Genomic DNA, 25123 nt, shown 5'->3' with positions numbered 1-25123 from the left:
ATCCATCCATCCATCCATCCATCCATCCATCCATCCATCCATTAACCTACCCACCCACCCATCCATTCATTCATTCCTTCAGTCATCCATGTATCTATCTTCCCATCCATCCACTCATTTATTCTTTAAATCCTTGCCTTCCAAGCATATGCCAAGCACCATTATGCTATGGACAATGGAAAGATGACTATGTCATTATATGTCTTCAGTTGATGAGACAGTTAAGTGAACAGTCCACCCATTACAAGGCAGAACATTCTATGCAATAAGGGAAAGCAGGGGCAGCTTCATAGCCTGAAGATGGGTGTGGAGTCCAGCCAAGAGACTAACAAGGATGCAGAAGAGGAAAACTAGAGTGTTTGAGGAATGGAGGGAAGGCTGGAGATAAGCCAGAGATGTCAGATTCTAAAGGAAGGTAGACATATTTGCCATTGTCACTTATTTTTCTGAGGTTTTATTGACTTTTCCACCCTTCATACAACTGTATAATTTGGGGAGCTCAACACCCCTTCCCAGTATATGTGCCGTGCTTAAGTTGTCCTCTACCAAAGCTCCAAGGCCAATGTATTGTCACCTTCCCTCCTCTTTTTTTTTAGATTTATTCATTTATTCATACAGAACTGGGGTACAGGCCAGAGATGCGGAGGGTGAGAGGATTCACCAGGGACAGAATACGGAGCAGAATAGGCAGATCAATGAAGTACACTGCTGCGGGGAGCAGCGGGCGGGCCAGGAGAGGTCTGCTGCGCCATGTGGATTACCTCTGGGGCAGGCGGGGATCGAACTCATGCAGAAGTGGTTTAAGCTTTTTAGTGCTGTGCTTTAACCCGCTGCACCACCAGGGAGGGTCCACCTTTCCTCTTTTAATCCTTTCTCTTTCCCCTCTCCTCTTTGGTTAACTGTGTGCAAGAATTATTTTCATTGTCTTTGTCAGTTTGTTTCCTTTGGTTATTTATATTCCACACATGAGTGGAACCATCTGGTAACTGCCTTTCACTTTCTCACTTATCATTACCTTAAAAGCCATACATTGTGTCCTCAAACTCACTATTTCACCTTTTAAATAGCTTAGTAGTAATCCTTTGGGTATATAGTATACAAATTCCTTAACTAGTCATCTGTCAATGGGCATTTATATTGGTTCCATGTCTCAGCTACTGCGGATATTGCTGCTATGGAAATACAAGTGCAGATTTAAAAAAAAAAATAATGTTTGGGTAAATACCTAATGGTGGTACTACTGGATCAAATGAGATTTCCATATTGATTATTTTTTTAGCGGTAGCCATACTGTTTTCCTTAGAGGCTGCACCAAATTGCACTTCCAATATTTAAATACAAGGAGAAAAATAACATTTTTTTAACTGATTCTGATCCTGTAAGTTACGGAGGTAAGCAATTTGGAATTAATAAGGTCATTTAATGAGCTGGAGACCATGGAGTTTAGTTCTGGACTCTTCATGTTACTTTGTGTTATGCAGCAATGTCTGTTGATCATGTTTGAACATATGTTCTGTTTCTCTACTGTGAAATGGGAAGAGCAGAATAAAGTATAACCTGTCCACAATATTTTGATATTGCCCAAAAGAGTGTTTTAGTGACCATTGGAGTTTGCTCCAGACTCATTTTGCAGTTGTAGACTTTTCTCACTCACACTCAGACAGCATCAACTTTAGAGTAATACTAAGGCTGAATTAATGGAGACTCTCTGAAGTTATTATTGAAAAAGAAATGCAGCTTTATTACCTTCATATACATAATTTGAATTAAGCTAATAAAGAATTGCCTAGTAGACGCCTTGATGAACCTCCTTTAATGAATACATGAAAATAATTTGTAATTAGAATAATAATTTTATGCAAATGAAATTTAACTGTGTTTTCAAGTGACTGGAGAGAGTTTGTTTTCTGAAATAGGATAAGAATGCCTCCGAGAGATACACAAATATGGATTCTTACATTTGCATAGTGCTTCCTCATTTTTGAAGGTATAAAGATTTAAGAAAACACCTCATTTGATCCTCCTAATAACCTTGTAAAACGTATTAAGAGTTTTAGTCACATTTTTAGATTAGAAGTCAGAGATTCAAAGAACTTAAATGATTTGTCCTAAGTCACAAAATTAGTCATTGCTGGAATCGAACCTAGATTGTAGGCATTAATTAAAGGAGCAATAAAGATAAAGAAACCTTAGTTACATTTCTGAAAACATGAATGATATGATATTGCCTTATGGTTACCTCAATAAACTGAAATAAACCCGTAATACCCAAATTTGAAAAGAGATTTTCCTTTATGAAAATTAAGGTAAAAATTTCCCCTTTTAGATCTTATCATTTTAAGCCTTCAGTTACTAGCAATTCTTTACTAAGGAAAACCTTACCTTTTGAGAATTTGAAAGTCATTTACCTCAAAAAGCATCTGCTTAAGAATATATCCCAGAAAAAAAGCATTAATTTCATATTCTTACTCTTCATTGACTGCTTTTATGAATAAAGGTGAAAAAGTAAATTTTGAAAGGATTGCAGAAGTTTCTGGCTTTCCATTTACATACTAGCAGGAAGCTAGCATGCAGATCCATTTCTGCAAAGTTAAGTAATAATATGTAAGAACGTGCTTTGCAGATTGATAATGATTCTTAAAAAGAACTTCACAAATATGGCACATATTGATCATAGTCTTTTAAGTTAATTAATTATTTTAAATTGAGTACTATTACGATACCCCCATCTGGTATTGTCACTGTTAGTAAAAATATTATTGTGCTCTTCTGAGCATATAGAGCCACAAACGAAGGCAGAAAATAACTTAAAACCTTGAAAATATGAATACCATGTAAAATCACTGTATCATTTCCTCACTATTTTATGGAATTGGTATACAAACTCTTTATGTCTAACACTGAGAATTGTCACTGAAAGCGCCAGGAATACTCCCCTGTTTCTCTGTTCCTTTAATCCAAAACCCTGTGACATGGTATTCTTTGTGCAGTGCTATGCTTAGACTATACTACACTGATTTTACAGCATTTTAAGTAGAGTGTAAATTATATTGTGCTGCACAGAAACTCTTCTCAGCTGTTTAAGACTTTCCTGTCTGTCTGTCTTCCATGACAACTTTGGAAGAAACTGATAGAATTTGTTACACTTTACAGTGAACAAAAATATAATGAGAATCTGGAAAGGATGGAGAGCCTTGTAGTAGAATAATGCTCCTATTGAGAACAACTAGAAAATACAGATAACCATTTAAAAAGTTCTGCCTAAATGCATCAAAGAGTTTTTGGAGTAATGAGAACTAGAATGGATAAAATTTCAGAGATGGAGAAACCATAGGAAGCTGAGCTGATGATTGATTTCTCCTTTTTCCCTGGGGAAATTTGCTGGACACAGGGAGGAGGCAGAGAATGAAGAATCTGCCCAAACAGAGGACTGCTATTAAGGAAAAGATAAAAGTATGGAACTTTTTGTGGTCTTATGGAATAGACTGAAAAGAAAAAAAAAAAAAGGACTGGAGGAATCTAAAATGTAGCTTTTTCTTCCTTCTACATGTTTGCTGCATCCTGAAAGCAAATGAGGTGGGAAAAATGTCTGGGAAATAGTGTTGAAGAAGCTCAGTGTGCAAGAGGCACTGGAATAATGAGCCTGGAGAATACAATGGTTGTTCATTTGGAAGCTGTACAAACCAATGCCTGAGAGGGGATAGACTTCTACAGGTTAACTGAGTTTTCCTAAAACCGTGGTCCAGCCTCAAAGTGGAGTAGTCCTCAGTTGGATAAAGGTGATTAAATCTGATTTTTTCTGTGTAGCAGATAAAAGGGTAAATCATCTCTGGAGGAAGCTAACATAATGTGAAACCTCTACAATTTTAACAGCATCTGGAAATCAACTAGATATCATTAAAATTTCAAGAGGAAAAAGCTGATTTAACTTCACAAAACAATTAATTGATCAACCATAGAATGCATTCACAGGTGATCCAGAAACTGACATTATAAAATAAATATTTAAAAATGGTTAAGATTTAAGTGTTCAAGAAATTAGATGAACTAAGAAGCAATGAATAAGAACACAACTTCACCAAAGATATAAAATCTATAAAAAGAATCAAATGAATATGGTAGTGTCAAACAATATAATGCCTTAAGTTAATTACTCAGTAAAATGTTTCATGCCAGAAGCCAGGAGCAACTGAAGCATAAAGAAATAAAAGGTGAACTAAGTGAAAGGGGATAAGAAATGTAAAGTATAGTATAAATGTCCATCATATAGTTAATTGGAATGTTAAAAGAAAAACAGATTTTGTGGTAGAATCAATATTCAGAGAATTAATGACTGTAAGTGTTCTAACAATGATAAATGACATAAAGCACTAAATTCCAGAAATTCTGTGAGTCATAAGTAGAATAAATACAAAGAAAAACAACTTAGGTATACCCGTATAACTGATAAGAACCAAATATAAAAAAAATCTTAATAGTAGCTAGAGATGGGCTGGATGAATAACTAGATAGAGAAGTATAAAATGTTCTTTTCAAATCAGTAACAATGACACTAGCTGACATCCTAACAATAACAATGGAAGCTTGAAGATAATGGAATTACATCTTCAAGTTAATGATGGGGGAAAATTGCCAACCTGTAATTCTTTACACAGTGAAAAGAAAACAAAATGAATTTCCTTGTAAAGGAAGAAATAAATATAATAAATATCCTTTAATTTATGTAGGACTTTAAGATAAACATTTTAGTTAAATAAAAGCTGAAAGATTGTATTATTGCACACTGCTCTAAAGAATAAAGGAGTTCCTCATAAGAAAGCAGAAATGCAGGCAGAAATAAAGAGAAATGGATATTATTAAAAAAAAAGAGAAATAGAATAGAAATAGATGACCAAATGTAGTTGAATATTTATTATATAAAAATGATAATAATGTCATGGATTTAAATAGATACATATATTTAATAGTTATGAAAATATAAAATATTAGTGGAGTACCATAAATCAAAATTAAAAGTCTTATTTTCTTGTATTCTTAAAATGTAGTCATGGTAATGTTTATGACTGTAATTAGTAAAGGGTGCATGTTTTAGGGTAACCACTCATTCCAGAAAATAATTTGTTATTAAAAACTTAACAGAGAAAAAAGAATATGAAATATTACTTTCATCTAAGGGAGAGAAGAAAAATGTGAATGAAATAGAACATGAATGATAAAAGTCATATATTAATATTTCAATAATCATAAATAAAATATATTATTTCTTTTAGTTAGTGGATAACTAAAAGTCTGCAATTGTCATAATGTACTAAAAGTAGTCATATTTGTGTGCTTCTGATGAGACATCCATTTTCAATATTCCCATCACAGAAATATTGACAGTGTGGGAGAGGATATCTTGTAGATAGTAATCAAAACTAAGGTGCTAGAGTTTCTTAAAGCAGAAAATTAGAGTCTAAAGCTAGTTGCAAACTCATGTAAAGAATATCACATAATTGTAAAGATTTCATAGTCCTAAATTTGAATGAAACTGGTACTATTGCTTGAAAATAATTAAAGCAATGAATGACAAAAAACCCTTAAGACATCTTAATGTTAATATTAACTGGAATGCACATTATAAATGATAGAGAAGGCATCCCCAAATCAATACAGATATCAGAGATGAACAACATAACTAGCAAATAAGAGCTAATGAGTAGATATAAGGCACTGCATCAAAGCATGGTAGAAATCATATTTTTCCAAGTGCATATGAGTTAATACCCAAACTAACCACATGGTAACTTATAAAGCAAGTCTCATTAAATATTAAGAGACTTTAATCACTCATATTATATTATTTGATTATAAAGATAGGTAGAAATAAAAAAGCAAAAGAAAGCTAAAAAAACAAATTACTTTGGAAAGTGAATAGTATCTTCTAAATAACCTGTCAAAAAAGATAACACATTGGTAGCTAAAATTTTTTGATATGACTTATCAAAATTTGTAAGATGCAATTAAAGTATTACACAGAGGATAATAGAGAAAGAAATAATGAAATCGAGCTCTGGAATTAAAGAGAAAACAGATGTGTAATAGGACAAATTCAACAAAGTTGAAAGTTGCATGTTTGCAAAGAATAATTAACAGCAAGATTGATCAAGGAATTAGACCCCAAAATCAGGGGGAAAAAGATGGTATATCCAAAAAAATTTAAAAAGATGATCAAAGCCCTCCCTGATGGCACAACGTTTTAAGGACTCAGCAATGTTAAGTTCGCTGCAGCCCCTTCAGTGCGAGTTTGATCCCAGACCCTGGAGGTAATCCACATGGCGAACAGACTTCTCCTGTCTTGCTCACTGCTCCCCTCAGCAGTGTACTTCCTCAATCTGCCTGTTCTGTCTCTGGGGAACCCTCTCACTGTTCCTGCACCTCTGGCCTGTACCCCATTTCTATATGCATAAATAAATAAATCTTTAAAAAAATAAAAAAAGATGATAAAAAGGATATGGCATAAATCCATTTGAAAATCAAAATGAAAAGTCTAGATTCCTTGAAAAGCAGAACATACCAAGATTAACAGAAGATGAAACAGAAAATTTGAATCTGCTACTAAAAATCTCACTAAGAAAATTCCATACGTAAATGTCTTCCCTACTAAATTTCTTTCAAACATTTAAGATAGAAATGCATATTTATAATGCTTTTTAGAAAAAAAAAAGGAAAAGAAGTAATATTCTCCTCTTTATTTGATAATTGTGAACACAAAGACTATGGACTTCTGTAAGTTAGGAAATTAGGTATCAGGGTAAGTGAAAAAAGACTTCAAAAGGAGTTTAACCCTTGAAATCTTTTCTGTTTTTTTTTTTTTAGAATAATGAATATTTATACTTAAAATACATTACCATACTATTCAGAACTGATTTGTAATTGCCTATCATCTTAAAATTAGTTCAATAGAATTGTCATTGAATTTCAGTAAATTTTATACACATAGACAATAGTTTAAAGAGTTGTATTTCATTTGAGTTTTACTATTTAAAGGTTTTTGATGATAAATGCATTATAAGCAAAGTGTGTTAGTTGAGATTCAAAAGACCCAGGCTGAAAGTACCTGGAGCCTTAGGCTAGTAACTTGTTATCTCAGAGTTTGTTTCTGTCTCTCCACTGATGGTTTGTGCTAGGAAGTATTTCAGGACCCTGACAAATCTGATGAGCTCTGTCTTTTCATTCTTTGTTACTGTGAGAGCTGTGGCAAGATGTGGAAAGATTAATCTAGGCAACAGAGTTGCTACAATTTCAGCTACCCAAGAAAACTGGAAAAGGCCATCCTGCACTAAGATTGCTGATGTCAACAGGTGGGCAGAAGGAAGAAAGTTTGTGAGCTCACAGATTCTTGCATGATTTACTTAGGTCTTCTTAGGTCAGTGGGGGAAAAGGTACCAAAGGTAATGGCTTCTGTCACTAGATCAGCATCTTTTACTGAAGCCTTTGTCCTTATGTTCTAAGTCATTTTCCTCTGCCCATTCACCAACCTAATTCCACTCAGCTTTTCTTTTTCTGTTGTCAGAGAATATCGAAATATTGAGCCTTTTAGATTTTAAGATGCCAGTATTTCCAAGGAACTTGTTGACAGACATGTAACTGACGAATTTCATCCTCTATTGGTATGTTATTTCAAAAACAGTGACACTAAGTATTTCCATACATGTAACTATGGGGTTATGAGGCTTGTGAAATACCTACCTAAAAGATGTGTGACCTATTTTTTTTTTTTTTTTTGAAAATCAGTCCACTAGATTGACCTTCTAACTGATACCATTCTGTACACTATTTCTGTGGAAGAATCTGCATGTATTTTAATATCAGGAGTATTAATTGAAACAATAGTAACTATGTGGTGTGTGTTGTAGCTATTTTTACTAAGTAGGAGATAGAATACATATTTCTAAATTGCCCTTTTTAGACAAATTTTCTTCTAGAACCACATGTGTCAGGTTGATGCAGTTTTAGTCAGTGATCTCAGTCTGTAGGAGGTGACAGACAGCAGGATGCCAAAAACAGCTGTGTAAGGGATGTTTTTCAGAGAAGCACATTAAAAGCAAGGGAGAAGAGAAGGTTTGGGCTGGAACCCGTGTGTGGCATGTGACCCTTGCTTGGGAAGGGAGATTTGGGAGGAAATTAGACTGCCCATGGTTTATGAACCATTGCTAGGACCCATTGTGAAACATGCATTTATATTAAAAGGTTTGTAGAGGAAACCTAGAGAAGATATTCATGCAAATATTTAAACATGAGTTTGTCTCTTTGTGAATTTCTAGGTGAATTCCTAAGTGCTTCTGAGGTGTTGTTGCTTAACCTGCTGTGATTAAGGCACTTGTATTTGTTTGGTGGACACATTATCATTGCTCTTTATACCCCTTTATTGTTCAAGGGACAGATGCTAATACTTTATGCAAATACCTGTAGTTGTGCCTTTTTTATATATTAAAGAAACAGCACATGATTCATAGATCTGTTGTATATGCATGTCTAGGATAAAAGGATTAAAACTGAGATATGAACAATGGTCCTATTTTTTTAAAGAGGTTCTACTTTAGATCTTTTATCTCCATAAGAATCAACAATTCTTTCATTATTTTTATCAGATATAAGTGGCTCTTGGTATGTGATACAAATCACAGTCCCTATCAAAATGGACTCTTTCTTCATTAAAACCATAGCATTGTCCCCTGCCTGCTTTTGTTACTTCCTACAAAGGACAATAATTGGACCTCTTTTGTTTCCTCTTCCTCTTCTGACTATATTTAGTATAGCTCATTTCCAAGGCTCTTTTTATTTCTTCTTCTTCTTTTTTTAAGATTTATTTATTTATGCACACAAGAACTGGGGTACAGGGAAGAGGTGTGGGGGATGAGAGGATTCACCAGAAACAGAATGTGGAGCAAAACAGGCGGACACACTGAAATGCACTGCTAGGGAAGCAGCAGGAGAACAGGAGAGGTCTGCTGTGCCATGTGGCTCCCTCCCCCCACCCCCACCCCCCAACCAGGGGTTAGACTTGTGGAAATGTTGCCCCACCAGGGAGGTCCCACCCAGGGCTTTTTTAATTTTTTTGGTTTTCGTAACAGGTACTATATGTATTTCCTAAATCCTGACTTCACACTGTATCATACATTCCTTGAGGGCCTTTGTGTTTTATTTCATTGCTCAATGCTGAATTCTCATTAATTCATCTTATTAAAACAAAACAAAACAAAACAAAACAAAAACAGTTTGGGCTCATTTGTTGTTTGAGTATTGTCTTAAGTATTTCTTTCCCATTAGACATCAGTTATTGTCAGTCTTAGGTTTTCTTTAACTCTGCCTGGTGAATTATATCTTGACGGGTAGGAAGAAGGTTCTAGAACTATGTTTTATGAATGTTGTCTATTGATATGTTGGCTTCCAGGATTGCTAATAAAAAAATCTGATGCCTGTCTCATTTTTCTTAGTGGGTGAATTTTCCCTTTTGCTTAATAGCTTTATAACTCTGTTAATTCTAAACTTTCACACATTTTACTAGAATATGCCTGGGATGGTGGCTTTTTTGAATCAATGAAGCCCACAGTTCATAAGCCCTTCCAGTTTCAAGTTCAGATTCTTGCTCAGATTGGGGAAGCTTTTTTAGTTTTATTTTCTAGAATTGGTCCTTCGACCATAATGTAGTTGCTTTTAATTCATTGGTTCCCTTTTTTTCTTTTGTATTATGTTGAATGTGCCATCTGAATGTATTAATGTTTTATTTCATGATTTCCATGTTTTTCTTTGTTTTACAGTTAATATTCGAGCTACTTATTGTGATCATAGCAGACAATTTATACTAATTTTAAAATCTTTTATTGAATGTTATATCCAAAAATGACATTTTTACATTCCAGAACATCTTTTGAGAATTAGACTAGAATCTCTGTAAAAACCTTGAATGATTTGTCACTTAGGTACTCATATCTCTTTTAGAACTATGAGTTAACCTGGGATTTGGTAAATTATCTGGAATTTGGCTTCCCAAGAACAGAAGATGTTTTTCTCTGTTGATTTACTGGGATTCAAGTTTAGTTGCTGGCATAGCTTAAATTGAGGGAATTCTATGATTTTTACATGAAAACAAAAAGTTGGTTAAAAACAAAGAGGTGTCTGACCTAGAAGATGGGACTTAGGACAGGCTGTTGAAACTCTCCTTTAGGGAAAGTGGAAGCCAGATAATGCTCTAGTCTTCCTTCCTCCAACCATGGGAGGGGAGAAGATAGATAATGTTTATTTAGCATCCTGCTGGGCCTTGCAGCTGGGGGAGACTCAACATTCTCCAAAGAGATGAAGTTGAACTCTTCTCACTCTGCTCTGCTGAGCACTGCACACCTGGAATTTGCATGATTCATGCAGGGATCCCAGCCTCTCCCACCTTTGTGGAGACTGTGCTTCCAGTGCCCTCCATCCTGACCTCACTCAATTTTGCATCCTTTTAGACCTGTCAGCAGCTGCCCACTTTGCAAAGGCAGCTGGCTGAGCTAGCTGATGGGGGAGGGGGAGGGTATACTGTTTAGCTGGCTGTGTTTCCAGAACAATTGCTTTGTGTCTTTGTAAGAGTGATAATGAGAACAAGGGGAATAATAATAGTAGTAGGCTGTGAGTTACCACATTCTGCCTGCTACAGATCCCAGATGGTAACAGAATTGAGGTGAAGGGATTCTGGAGACCTGGATCTAGTAGCAATTCTGACATGAGTGAGTCGCTGATTCCCTCTGCATCTGGTTCTCTTCTGGAAAATAGAGTGACTGCCATAATGCCCTGTTAGGGTACGAGAACTCGATTACCACGAAAGACAGAGCTTCACATAAGAATGCAATTCGCAAAGTAGAGTTGATTGGACTGGCTAGCCAGGGTCAAGCCGTTCCCTGCCGGACATGCAGGGTTCAGGCAAAACCCTGACCAAAGGAATGTCAGGGAATATATTGGCCTTGTTGGCCATTACATACGTCAGAGCCTACGCAAATTCAACTTAGCAAATGGATTCAAAGATTAACAGATGTCACAGCCACAGTTCAACCACCCAAGGACAGGTTTCCAGGAATAGATGTCTCATTTCCTGGTGCCTCCAGTCCAATCAGCCTGGGCCACACCATTCCCATCATCCAATCAATTTAAATGTACATTGTCCCTCTTGAACCTATCCTGCATTCCAGGGGTGGGGGTGGGGTGCTTGCCTGGGCTAGTTTTGCTCAGGCCTTCCTTACTTCCTCCATTCCTTCAGTCCTTTTGGAGATGATAAACTCTAGGGGCATCTAACATGCCATTACTGTTCCCTTCTCCAACCTTGTCACTTTATTCTGCCCATGGGCTGACCCAGGCAGCTGTGCTGTTCTTTCAGATCAGGTCCCCCAGACATAATGGAAGGGGTTAGTAATAGATATGTGCTTCAGTTTGGGTCAGATGGAGGTTTCTTGCCCAAAATGGGAACTGAGAGATTTGTTTCCATCCCCAAAGTACTGGAGATCAGACAAATATAGGGATTAAGGAGATTGTTGTGTGGTGGCCAGACATCTCGGCCATCTGCTGTGAGAAGCCAGAGTGCCCACTGGCAGAGGTGGGAACAGATACATTCCAGACACAGAGAGTGTCATGGGGAGAGAATTTCCTTGGTTCCTGATAGATTCCTATTTTCTGGCTTCAGTTTTCCTCCATCATTTGATTAAATTTTCTGTCCTAGGGATTCACAACTTTGTTTCTAGGCTAGTAACAAATTCTGTGTATTTCCTATGTACATAAGTTAGTTTGTCTTGGAAAATGAACAGAACCATGAAGACTTAACTCATATTGTTTGCTGTCCAAAAGCAGATGCTAATGTAGCTATCATTGGGTGTATTCTTTATGTGTGTGTGTCTCTAATTCTATATGCATGTATGTATTTCCTTGGTCTGTATATTACAGCTTCTACAATGAAACCAAGGTTGTTTGTCTAATGCATTTCAGTCAGAAGTTGGACCTTGTTTTTAATTTATTTATTAATCTGTGCATACAAGAACTTGGGTGCTGGCAGATGTGCAAGGGGTGAGAGGACTCATTAGAGACAGAGTGGCAAATCTACTGAAATACACTGCTGAGGGGAGCAGCAGGTGAGATGGGAGAGATGTTCTGTGCCATGTGGGTCAATTTCCTGGCTGGGGAACAAACTCAGGCCATAGTGGCTGATGATAGCTTGATAGTGCTGAGACTTTACTCCAGTGCCACCAGGGAGGCTCTGGAACATTTTTTTTTTAGCCTCTTCTCAAGATGGACTTTAGTTAAATATTGGTAGCAATCTGCATTTCCTTCAGTATATCGAACATAAGAGCAAAGATGTGGAAAGTAGGTAAATGAACATGCTGATCCCTTCAAGTCCCCTCTACTTCTCCCTCCTCATTTTTATTGGCTACCTGAGGAATCCTGCTCCTCTGGGAATAGGTTGTATTTTTTTCTTAAAGGATAGCAGGCCCATGGGGAGAAAGGCATTTGAAGCTTTGACAGATTCTTCTAAACCTCCATCTCTAGGAAGGAAAACAGCACAAAATTCATGCTTTCTCACATGTCACTACACTAGGGCCCTACAGGCATTAAAAAAGCCAGATATAATCCCTTCTAGCTACTTTTTCTTTCAGGCATTCATAGAAGGTGGAAGAAAGTAGAATTGTCCCATGAAGATTCACATACACAAATGTGTCTGTGAGTGTACAGTCAGGAAAATAAACCAAGCGATAGACCTCAGCAGAGGGGATGGGATGATGCAGAAAACTTCCTACAGAGGTGATGGTAAAGCTCTTGGAGCAAGCAGGGGCATGAGACCATGCAGCATTGCTAGGATGTTAAGAGATGGTCTAGAGAGGGGTGCTATCAAAGACAGGGGAACAGAGACTCCAGATGGGAAGGAGTACATGGGCAGGACTGCCCTGGCTGGAAGGGGTCATGGAGAGAGCAGCTCTTGGTCCCCCCCGATAGACTGAGGCCTTTGCTGGAGAAGAGACTGTACAAGACACAGTTGGGCGTTGTCTGTACCCTGACTCTCCCCTTTTCCTACATGATGGCCACACTCAGGCTAAGTGGGTGATCATTTTGGAAGGAAGTTGGCAAAGGGACCTGGGATATGCAATTTCTTGACATACAGAACAGTGCAGAGAAGGATGGGAGGTGATCTTGACTGTGAATGGACTAGGAATGAAAGTCTTTGAAGACATTCCCTTGCCATAATTTTAAATCTGTTTCCTGCACGTCACAATTTTTTCATTGGAAATGGAACTCCTTTCTAGATTGATTTGATGTGTAGATTTGTTAAATGAACAGTGTCGGGAAATATTGTTTTCCTACATTCATGTTTAATGCTGTGTTGAGACAGGGAAGGTAAGGCTCTGATTTCCATCTCTGTTTATTGTCGATCATCATGATGAATTTGAATTTATGTATGGGTAATACAGATGAATTTCAGTGCTATGCTGTGGGTGTAGCGAGAAAAATGTCAGGCATTTTTATAAATGGTTTAAGTATTGGGGAGTCATCATTCTAGTTACTTGATAATAAATTTCTTGAAAGAGAAAGTCATGAAGGAATCCTGTATTTTGTAGGGCTTTTTCAGAAAACATTTTGCTGTTGTATTGATTTCACTTTTAAGTCATGTGATTGGTTCATCTAAACAAATTATTGTAGTTTAGATCATCGAATAGTGTGCACAGAGGAGCTTATGCATTGAGATTGTGAATATTCAGGCTAAGCTTGACCTCTCGGCTGACTCCGTAATATCACCGCTGGGACTGTATGGTGAGTGAGACAGAGGATGTGGCAGTAGTTCAGGCACAGCTTGCAGACACAGGTGTTAGCTGTGCAAATTAAAATACTGGCTTGGCTAGGAAAGAAAGGACGCTGGAGATGATTTTTCTTTTTTTTTCCTGAGACTTACAAACTCAGAGTGGGGACAGTCCTCCTCGAAATCCCCTTCTCATCACCCACCTGTTCTAGTGCGTTAGCTCTAGTTGTCATTCTCTCTCGTCTATTCAAATCCTGGTGAAAGTGAGAAACATACTATTTATATCAGCATTCTCAAGACTGTGTCAGAGATCCTTATTTCCTTTCACTGGTTTCGCTTCTACAGTAAGAGTAAGCTCCTGGAAGGCAGGGACTGAGTCCAGGATGTCCTTCAGCATGCATTTTAGAAAAAAAAAAATAATGGAGACTCACTTGATTCCTCCCACACTCCACCTTGTGGTTAACATATTTGAATGTTGGTCAGTAGGTTGTGTGCCTAAAAATGACAACATGCTCAAATTGCTGGTGAAGTGTTCATTTTGATTAAACTCGAATTTCATGATTTGAGATAATCCCATCCATCTTATAAACCTTTCCCTGCTGCTTTCTTAGATTTCTGGTGACAACTGTAAAATGTTTCTTAGTCATTTCAAATATCTTTGTCCAAAGCAAGTTCCCATTGTCTCATGAGCCAGGGTGTTTGGTGTTTTATGCAGAGACAGGTCCCTGTGTATTTGTTTGCCTATCTGTAGTGCAAGATGTCATTTCAAAACCTTTGGAATGGGCACAATGGGTTAAGCACAGCACTTTGAAGCTAGCCCCAGCCTCTTTAGCACAAGTTTGATCCCTGCCAAGGAGGTGCCCCACAGGTGCAGCAGACCTCTCCTGACCCTCCCGCTGCTCCCCTCAGCAGAGTATTTCGAGGATCTGCCTGTTCAACTCCCTACTCTGTCTCTGGTGAATCCTCTCAGTGCTGCACTTCTGGCCTGTACCCCAGTTCTGTATACAGAAATAAATAAATCTTTTTTTTTTTTTCAAAGACTTTTAGAATACCACAGGTCATGCCCCCAAAGACCTCTGTTATAAGGAAAGGATGTCTTGTCACTCTTTGGCTTGTTGTGAGGTTGTATGGGGCCAACATCATGGGCTAAAATACCATCATCAGGATAGGAGGCTGGGTTTTTTATTTGAGCTGAAATACAGTTTCATGTTGACTCTTTGCTGACTCTTTGTATGTCTACTAACTGAAGTTGCTAAGTCAGAAGCCTGGCAAGAAGTCAGGGCTGGGACCTGGGAGCCTGACTGTGGCACTGACAACCCCTCTACCTGCTTCAAGGGTCTGTCCTGCCATTATCATTTTACCTCCCTGACTTTTGCACTTGGCCACATGTGCCCTGGGGGCTTCCTTGCTTTTACTCAGAGTGAGCACTAACAGCATCTTGACTGTGTGCTTTTACTTTTTCTTTTTGGCTTTATTTTTTGGCATGTAAGTGCCTTTTTTTTTAAATTTATTTTCAAATCCTGCTATTTCTGAGATTGAAAGGCAGCACCTACCAGAAGACTATTTTTAAAAGGTGCTCGTGTAGCATAAACAGGTGCTGGACAGTTAATCAATCTGCCTGCCTTTTGTTCTCATTAAAAGTTGGCACCCAACCCCACTATAGAGCGGGGCACGAAACTCTGGATGGGAGGCAGACCATGCTGGCCACTGTTCCACTCTGCAGTTGTGAGAAACCTGCCTCTCCATACCTAGCTGCCCAACAACCTCTCCTTTCTCTGCCTGTTTCCTGATCTGGAAAGTCTAGTGGAGATACAGCATAGTAGGCAAACTCTCCCATGGGTGAAAAACAGGTTAAAGTGCATGGGCATCTGCTCAAAAAGGAAAGAAACACTAGAGGTTATCTGGCTCATGGGTTCTTATTTTGATCTTTAGTAGAACTCTTGAACATAAACTGGTTCTGCTATTTCGCAGCTAATAAGCTGGAGGCTGGAAGTCACCCATTCACCACAGGACAGATGAGATTCTTGATAACATCAAAAGCCATCTTTGACGTACCTGATTGACTCATCTTCTAGATTCATTAGGTTAGAGGAGATTACCTGTTTCTGTTGCATTACTTCCGGCCCAGCAGGTTTGTATGTGAGCCGAATAGCATCTTGAGTATGTTATAAGGGAACTCTACCTCCTGGCTGTGGACTCATGTGCCTGTGACTGATAATTGACCAATTTAGTCTCCAACTGTTTTTGAGAATAGTTGGCCTGGTGTGGGGAGCTGAGGTGCATGATTTCTGCTTTTCTGAAGAATTCAGAGGCTGGCACCTGAAATGATGTGATGCATTTTGATGAGAGTCATTACACTAGGAAATAAGATAATAAGTACTGAGGCAGTATTTCCCCCCACTTGAGGCGCTGTTTTAGTCTGTGGCTTGTATAGATTATGAACAACAAACATTTTTCCCATTTCTGGAAGCTATGAAGTTCAAGATCAAGGTGCATGAAGGTTTGTTTTCTGGTTCGAGTTGGACATCTTGCTGTGTCTTCATATAGAGAAAAGGGTCTCTTTTATTAGGACACTAATTCCACCCATGGGGACTTTACCTTCTGACCTAATCAGCACCCTCAGTTTTACCTTCAAATAACACCATATTGGGGGTCAGTTTCAATATATGAATTTGGGGGTCATAGACATTTACTCTGAAGCATGCAATCAACTCAAAAGGTGTGAAAGAGCCTGTCCTGGTTATGTGTTGATATTTGTTGAGATGAACCCAGTGATGAGTTGTGGAGTGGCATACTCAGAAAGCTAGCGTGCTTGAAGACCTTCCTGGCCAAGCTTGAGGTGAAGTTCACTAACCTTTTCCACAAGGGTCTTTGTTTCCCGATTCTGGGAGCAAGTGAGTTATGGTCCTGTGTTTCCCACCTTCTTAACCCCTGAGTGTGTGATCACGAGTTCCAGATGGACAGTGAGGGAAAAAGACAAAAAGGAAAGAAAGGGAGGACTGAGAGGAAACAGAAAGATGGAGTCAACAGCAGAAAAGTAGAAAGGAACTAGGAGGGTGGAGAGAAGGGTCCAGCATCCTCACCTGGGGGAAACACCTGTAGAGAACAAAGAAGTGAATGATTGGTATCTTGAATAGACATGAATATGCAGGAATTTGTAATTGTTTCATATATGCATCATCTTGAATTCCTGAAAACTTTATAAATGAAAGCACAACTCTACAATACTCCTCTAATGGTGAGTTTTCTGGAATGTGTGATCCCAGCATATTTGGGCTTGGTTGTCCCTTATGTAAAGTAAAGGGGTGCAGTAAAATGAACCTCCTTTTTAATCTAAAATTTTCCTTAATCTGTTGGTCATTTATTGTACTAACAATAATTTATCCAGGGTGATTACTTTCATTGGATGTAATTAAGAAAAAACTGCATATGCTGTGATGTTTTTTATTTTCACTAATGATAATGGGGTATTAATTTATTATTGTACAATCTCCAATAAAGTAAGTCATTATACATATTAATACCGTTTGCTCTAAGGTCACTAAACCTTGGGTTTTTCTAATATATTTCCTTGTCAGAAGGCCTTTCTTAATATTCTTTTATTCATATGCAGAAAGCTGTATGTTTTTTAATGATTTGGGCTTTTTTCTTATTCTTTTAAAATAAAACAGAAGCTTTGTGAGATATTCAACTTTCAGAAGGTTGCATATGTTAGTTAAGTGTTATTTTCCCAAGTGTTAAAACTAAGTTTTAGAGCATTTAAAGGGTTGTAGATTCCAATGTAGTTTTTCCTGTATGTAACTCTTTAAGTTTCTCTCTATTTTTTAAAAAGATTTATTTATTTATCATGCAGAACTGGGGCACAAGTCAGAGGTGCAGGGGCAGTGAGGGGGTTCACCAGAGACAGAGTGGGGAGCAGAACAGGTTGGCTGATGAAGTACACTGCTGAGGGGAGCATTGGGAGGGTCAGGAGAGGTCTGCCGTGCCATGTGGATCGAACTCATGCTGAAGTGACTTTAGCTTCCTAGTGCTGTGCTTTAATCCGCTGCACCACCAGGAAGGGTCCAAGTTTCTATATTTTTATTGAAATGATGTAGCATGATAGCATGATAAGTTTCAGACATGCATCATTATAAACCAGCATACATGCACCAGGAAGGTCATACTAAATCCTTTACCATACTTACTCATCTAATCACAGCCTGGATCTACTACTGGGACTGGCTACATCAATTGTGTTAGTTGTCTTTAATGTAGTACAATTAACCTCTCTAAATTAAGATAAAATGAAAAACTAAAGGTTGCTAAAAGACATCAAAAGAAGCTTTGTGGGAAAACAATCACTTGATGAAAAAGTAGGTATCTGAAAACTTCCAGTCAAGAGCAGATGAAAAGAGTTGGCTTAAAAATATCAATCATGAATTTTGTGGGGCAGAGAGGTTTCCTCTGAGTAATTTTCCTTTATTGTCTGTGTTTTACTGATAAACTCCATTCGATGCTAGATTGTAGGTCCTCTGGAACTACCCATAAATCATTATGCTTTTCAGAAATGTTCTTTTCTGTTGTCAGTTAGTTGATGTGGATATAATAATCAGATGTAAGAACTCATGAGAGGATCTCTATTTCACAGTGCCAAAACAAACTGGGTGCTAAAGATAGCACCCACGTTCAAACCTGGACATTGGTAGACAATCCTTGCTTCTTAGAGAATACATTGGACCAGATGAGGGGTACTAAGCCATGGTCAGATATTCAGCATTCTGCTCCGAAGTCACATTGTCCTCACATGTTAATAATAACTTAAGCTGTTAATCTGGGGAGCAAGAATCCTTAGACTGTGAAAAAACCAAATGGCCCTCCCTGGTGGCGCAGCGGGTTAAAGCACAGCACTGAGAATCTGAAGCCACTTCCGTATGAGTTCGATTCCCGCCTGCCGCCTGCCCCGGAGGAGACCACATGGCGAGCCAGACCTCTCCTGACCCGCCCGCTGCTCCCCTCAGCAGTGTACTTCGTTGATTTGCCTGTTCTGCTCCCCACTCTGTCTCTGGTGAAGCCTCTCACCGGCCCTGAGCCTCTGGCCTGTACCCCAGTTCTGTATGAATAAATAAATAAATCTTTAAAAAAAAAAAAAAAAAAAAACCAAACAAGCCACCATACACTTACAAAGCTATTGTCATTTCTTAATATCCTCAAAATGTTTCGGGTCACCAGTTCCAGACAGGTAGCTAAATGCTTCCTGCAGCATGTCACACAGACCACTGGGAACTTGAATTAATTAGCTGAATTCTCTACCTGATTTGGGAACACCCTGACCAGTGTTTCTCAGAATATCATCCTTGGACTATTTTAAGTCAGAACCAGGTATGACCTAATTATAAGTGAAGGTTTCCTGGTCCCACCAGACCATCTTAGCACACTTGGAAATACACATCTTTAATCAAGTAAAGTTAAAAGAAAATCATAATAATTCTGGTGCGCTCTTGCTGTGGTTTTAGAGGTGTTGTCTATGTGGGGATGCTGGGCACAAACCAGGCAGCCCCATGATTTTACTTTTTGCAAGAAAGTAATATTTCAGTAGACTACCTGGAATTTCCATGATTCTTGTCTGTAGGCATCTTGATTTTAGTTATAGTGTAACTGATGGAAGAAAAAATGAATGAGGGGAGGAAGGAAGGATGGAAAGGGGCAAGGAAAGGAACAAGGAAAAGCAAGAGGAAGAGGAAAGAAAGGAAGGAGGGAGGGAAGAAAAGATGGCAGGAAGAGAGAGAGGGAAGGAAAAGAAAAGGAAGGAAGAACTAAGGAAATAGGAGAAGAAAGGAAGAAGAGGGAAAGAAAAGAAAGGAAAAGGAAAAGGAACATATGGAATTGGTTCTTTTTTTTTTTTCCCTAAGTCATCAAATCTTCACTAAATGTCTGCAAAGCCATTGGAAGGAGGATATGGTGCTGGACTCACTGTTCCAGGTTGATCTTCGCCATTATGTTCTGAGACTTAGTGCTCTTTCCCTGGCTCCAGATGAAGACCTGGCCTGAGTCCCCAGCGCTCCAGCTGTACCGGGTCATCTGCACCTTCCACTGGTGACTGTCAGGTGGGGCCCCAAACATCTTCTCCAGTTGCCAGTGATTGCTGTGCTGATAAGTTATGGCCATGACACGGCAGATAAATTTTCGAACTGAGTCTTCAATGCCAGTTAGATCTTCCAAGAGGCTCATGTTTTCATCCAGGGTTTGCCAGAAGGCCCGGAAGTGTCAGCTATCCAGCCGGTCTCCAGAGGACAATATTTGTTGATGGGCTTCTCTTCTTGATGAGCCTGGCCGGTCAGGCACTTGCACAGTGTGAGATGCAGGACAGGTTGGTAAGAGCCTTTATGAGCATCTAGGAGGTGACCTTGGACTGAAAGAAGCCTGGGTAGAACTGGTACAGCTTCAGGATAGCCAACTCTCCTTCCAGCTTGTAGGCATTCTCATTGGCCTGCATTCCCACATAGTGGCCAGCTACTTGTACTGTCCCTCGTGGTCCCCTTGAGCAACTTGCCTACATTTGCTCTTAAATACTCAGACATCACCATGAGTACTGCTGCTTCTCACACCCAATCAGATGTGGTGTCTGCAAGGACCTGGCTTTGTGTGTGATGAGAAAAGTCAAGGCTGATCCCAAGAGCATGTGGAGGGGAGTGAGAGGACGTTAGACATGTAGGCTGGGCAGGTTGGAGGTGTGTTATGTTCTGTGGCAGTCTGGTGGTTTTGATTTTATTCTGCAGGTGACAGTGAGCCTCTGAGGTGGACCACGGCAAAGGAATGATCAAAGCTTGTCTTTGGGAAGAAAGGAAAACTATCCAGTGGGCTGCATGGAGAGGGCATTGTGTTTGAAATGGCAAGAGGCTTTTGTTTGCATGCTTGAAAAGAAAAGGTGTGTGTACACCAGCATTCAACTAAGAGCAAAGGGCTGGCTACAGAATAAAAACAAAATACTCCCAGATCAGAAAACCACCGTGTGAGCAGATTCTAATCAAAGCTGTAAATTCCATTACTTACATCTCACCCTGAGGTCCCTCATGGGGGACAGCACTTTTCTTCTGGATGGGTTCTGTGTTGCTTACCTGGCACTTGGCTTGGCATTCTGCAGAAGGGTTAGTGGTCAACTCTATAATCTCAGAACATTTACTTGTGATTTAATAGTTTCCAGGCCATCTTTCTTGGGGTCTGGCCATACTTAACTTCAGCTGTGGAACGCTCATACATCTGGTGGCCTCCTAATGCATTCTCTGGACATCTGTCACAATGTCTGTATTTTAAAACATCTTTATAACATAGTAGAACTTTTAGAATATATAAAAAAAATTAGAATATAACATAATGGAATTTTCCCTTTCCTATCCCTGTTATATCAGACTCCTCATCCACTCAGGATCTCTTGATTGTTTTGCTGGAGAGACAATAAATAATCCATATATTCATTCAGTCATTCAGCAAGCAAGGAATACCCACTCTGTGTCAGGTTCCCTAAGATATTGGGGTGCCAGGGTTAGGAAATCGGAGTACTCGTCACATGTGTGGGACACCTGTCTGCTTAGCAATGTTTGATCTTGTTCATGGGATAAAATCATCATTTTTTACCCGAACCTCAGGTCCGATGGGTTTTAGCCTACTAAGAAGTTTTCAGCCTCACCTTTCTCTGCTGTCTTTGCATTATACTTGCCAACCATGCTGCTCTTGTTCTAATAGCCTCTTACTCATGATACAGTCTTTGTCATCTCTGAATTCTCTCCTTTGCATCTGGAGATGTCCTTCTGTCTGCCACTTGTCTCACTAACCACCTTTCATCCCTCAGTATTCACCTGACGCTGCCCTTTCTCCAAGATGCCTTCTTTTTCCTCTGGAGATGCGGAGGGTGAGAGATTCACCAGAGACAGAGTGGGGAGCAGAACAGGCAAATGGATGAAGTACACTGCTGAGGGGAGCAGCGGGCGGGTCAGGAGAGGTTTGCCGTGCCATGTGGATCTCCTCTGGGCAGGCTGGGATGAACTCATGCAGAATTGGCTTCAGCTTCTTAGTGCTGTGCTTTAACCCGCTGCACCACCAGGGAGGGCCCAGAGTATATTTTTACCTCCTGCTGTATATTTGCATCATCCCCTGTGTTTCCCCTACTGAGCATTTATCAGCAATGCAATTGTTTTTCATAATTGTGGCTTGTTTTCTATTGTGAACTCTAAACTTCATGGGATATGGGCAGAGATGAATCGTTCGTTGTATTAACGAAAATATACGGCCTGGTTTGTAAATGACACCCAGGACACATTTTTTTGGGGGGGCAATTAAATGGATAAATATAAAGTACAATAATTGAAAATGCGTGTAACATAGAAGGAACATGCCAGTTTAGATGAATCCAGGAAGGGGTTGATACAATCAATAGTTCTTTAAACCTAGTATCAAGTCAGCAACCACAAACTAAACTTTGTTCACTTTATTACTAAAGTGGGAAAAGCTACTACTGCCATTGCTGAGTTTCAGTGGAATTCAAAACAAAATGATTTTGTCATAGTCTTCATTTTAAGAAAGCAAAATATTCAAAGATTTCTGCTCAATGGGCTTTTTCCCAGGAGTAAAACCAATAACTATTATTTCTTAAGCTGTACAGTATGTATATAATGCTGTCTGATACAAAGCAAACATTCTACCACCTGATTTAGTAACTTTAATCCAGGTCTTAGAAATTAGTATTATGATTTGCTTCATTGAGACTTAATGTTGTATTAGTGCATTGACTGTAAGTTACTTATCTAGTCATATTTATTTACTTGAATTTATGCATTATTTTTCACTACCTCCAATAATATTTTAATCAGATTATATATTGTAGGTTTCCTTGCTTTCTTCACCTTTATATTGTTCTTTACCATTAAGAATTTTTTAAAGTTGGGACACATTGGTTGCTTTCAGCATGAAGTTAGGACTCAAAGGTTACTTCTAGAATGTGAGCTGGATAATGTACAAAAGCATAACCACAGTGTAGAGCAAAAATTAATTAGAGTATTACTTTAGTTATCACAGACCTATCAGTTATTAGCAAACACTGGTGGAGAAATATCAAGACTGAAGCCAAATCCGGCAATCTAAATGAAGACAGATTTAGTGCACTGGAAAACAGTTATTACAAACAAGTTGATAAAGTATTTTAAAGTTGTAAAACTTAGGGTTTGATTTAGTGGCAAATTTCCTAAGCACTCCTGTGTGAAAACCTTTATAGTTATAGGATTCATGTGGACTGAGGGAAAGAAAATAGAGATTTGGTTTCCCCTGTGAGAATTTGAAATCTGCTAAAAAAAACAGACACACACCTTCTTTCTGGTCATTGAAGAGAGTTTAGAAGTTTAGGTATACTACGGATCAAAGTGACGAGTTAGTGATTTAGTGGATGGTCATCAGTGAGTCTGTAAGCATCACTGAAGAAATCTTCCTAAGCAGATGAGTGCTGAGTACAGTGTCACATGTCTAGAGCTTATACATCTTTGGTCAGGGCTGTGCTTTCCTTCTGATGGAATGAGAAAGTCGAAGTCAAGTCTCAAAGAGCACAGTTGTCCAGCTAGTAAGGTAATGGTGGAAAAGCAAAGAACAGTTCTGTGGATTTGTGGTCAAATGGCTGATGTAAAACTAGCCTGGATAGTGCAAATTAGTCATCTTTAAGAAGTTTGGTGGGTATTTTACATTTAAAATGCACTTCTCTTATCAGCACAGTGCGCGAACACATGACTGTACCACTATTTTCACGTTATATATGGCTCTCCAGACCCTCATGCCATGTGTATATTTTAATATTTTATGTTGTTTTGACCAGAGTACATATAGCATTTTGTATTTTGCATTTCTCATTTAACTGTACATCATAAACATTTTCTTCATTTCTCTATAGTTATAATAATTTTGACACTGTACAATTCCATCTTGTTGATTTACACAATTTACTAAATCATTGCCTTGTTGCATATTTAGATTGCTTCCTGGTTTTATTTTATTCTTAGTAATGCTGCAATAAATACTGCTGCATATATACTAGCTTTCCTTTCATTCAATTATATTTAGACCACATATTTGCCAAAATAGATTTATTGGCTCTAAGGACAGAACTTTTTTCCAGTTCTTGCTGTTTTTGCCATTCTGATTTTAGAAGGATCCTGCCAGTTTTGCTCCCTCAATAGCGTTGTGGATGGGGCTGCATTTCTCACATTTGTGCCAACAATGGTTTTAATCACTAGAGATGTTGTTGATAATATTATATTATTAATAGAACACTTTAAGATTGATTTAATTAGGATATTTTTTCTTTCCTTGTGAAGGTGATAATTTTCTTAATTTGTTTGCTGATTATACGTATTCTGATGTACATCATGGATTCCTATCATTTGGCTTTTTAGCTAACGAGTTCTTCTTTCTCAAATATAATAATTACTTAAAAACAGGAGATTTAATAAAGGACAAAAGAAAATTATTAGCTCAAGAGCAAAATAGAAAAAAAAAGAGTTCTGTTCTTCTTACATCTAAAAACTGAACTTGCCTTAATACATAAATGTAGATAACTGTAACTACTGCCAGGACTGGTGGAAATGGCAGTGAGTTTGTTACTTTCTTGTACTTCATCCTGACTGCCTGATCTTTTTAAAAATGGAGCAGTAGTATGATTTAATAGTAAGGGATACAGAGATCTTAAAAAAAATAAAATAATGACTGACATTAAAACTGGAGGTTAGAGTAAACTATAGAGGTTGTAGAACAGAAGCACTGAAAGTTTCAAGGTCGATTTTCTGAAGAATCAGGCATACCAACTACATTTTTCCTACTTCATTTAGAAAATATTTCCTAAAGACAATATGTTGAGCACTGGATACAAATGAGCACCCAGTTATGACTTAGCTCTGAGCAAGTATTCCATATTGCAGAGAGATGAGATCTGTATACAGAAAACAAGATATGGAATTGTGAGAACATTCTCCAAATGGAGAGGTTATATTTGATTAACATATAGAAGACTAAGAGAAATACTTTCATGGGTCAGGTATTCTCACACAGTATGAACAGGATTCCACAGGCAGACTGGAATTGGAGGGAGCAGCAAGATGTAGGTGATTATGACCAGGGTGTTAGATGCAGAGATGGAAAGACTGGATCTGTTCAGTCTTAGGTGAACCTGTTTAGGTTTAGGTGAACAGTCCTCAAGTGACAGGGAGAAGGCGGACACAGTCATAGAAGTGCAGAGGGACAGGTGTGGCTTAGCATTCTATGCTCCTTGCTTTGGGAGTGGAGACATTTGAGGAGGAGGAAGCCAAGATCCAA

At 38.5% G+C, this 25123-nt stretch overlaps 1 protein-coding gene and 1 pseudogene across 1 annotated transcript in view; one reads left to right on the top strand and one right to left on the bottom strand.

The window, feature by feature from the left end:
- LOC105854430 (CLK4-associating serine/arginine rich protein-like) overlaps nucleotides 1–25123 on the top strand; it is a 157559-nt gene that overhangs the window by 58580 nt on the left and 73856 nt on the right. The gene's annotated exons all lie outside the window — the stretch shown is intronic.
- LOC101626279 lies at nucleotides 19697–20853 on the bottom strand (annotated as a pseudogene).

Source organism: Condylura cristata, unplaced genomic scaffold (assembly GCF_000260355.1).
Source record: "Condylura cristata isolate star-nosed mole 26May11 unplaced genomic scaffold, ConCri1.0 scaffold00040, whole genome shotgun sequence".
NCBI lineage: Eukaryota > Metazoa > Chordata > Mammalia > Eulipotyphla > Talpidae > Condylura > Condylura cristata.
This window is presented reverse-complemented; position numbering and strand designations above follow the sequence as displayed.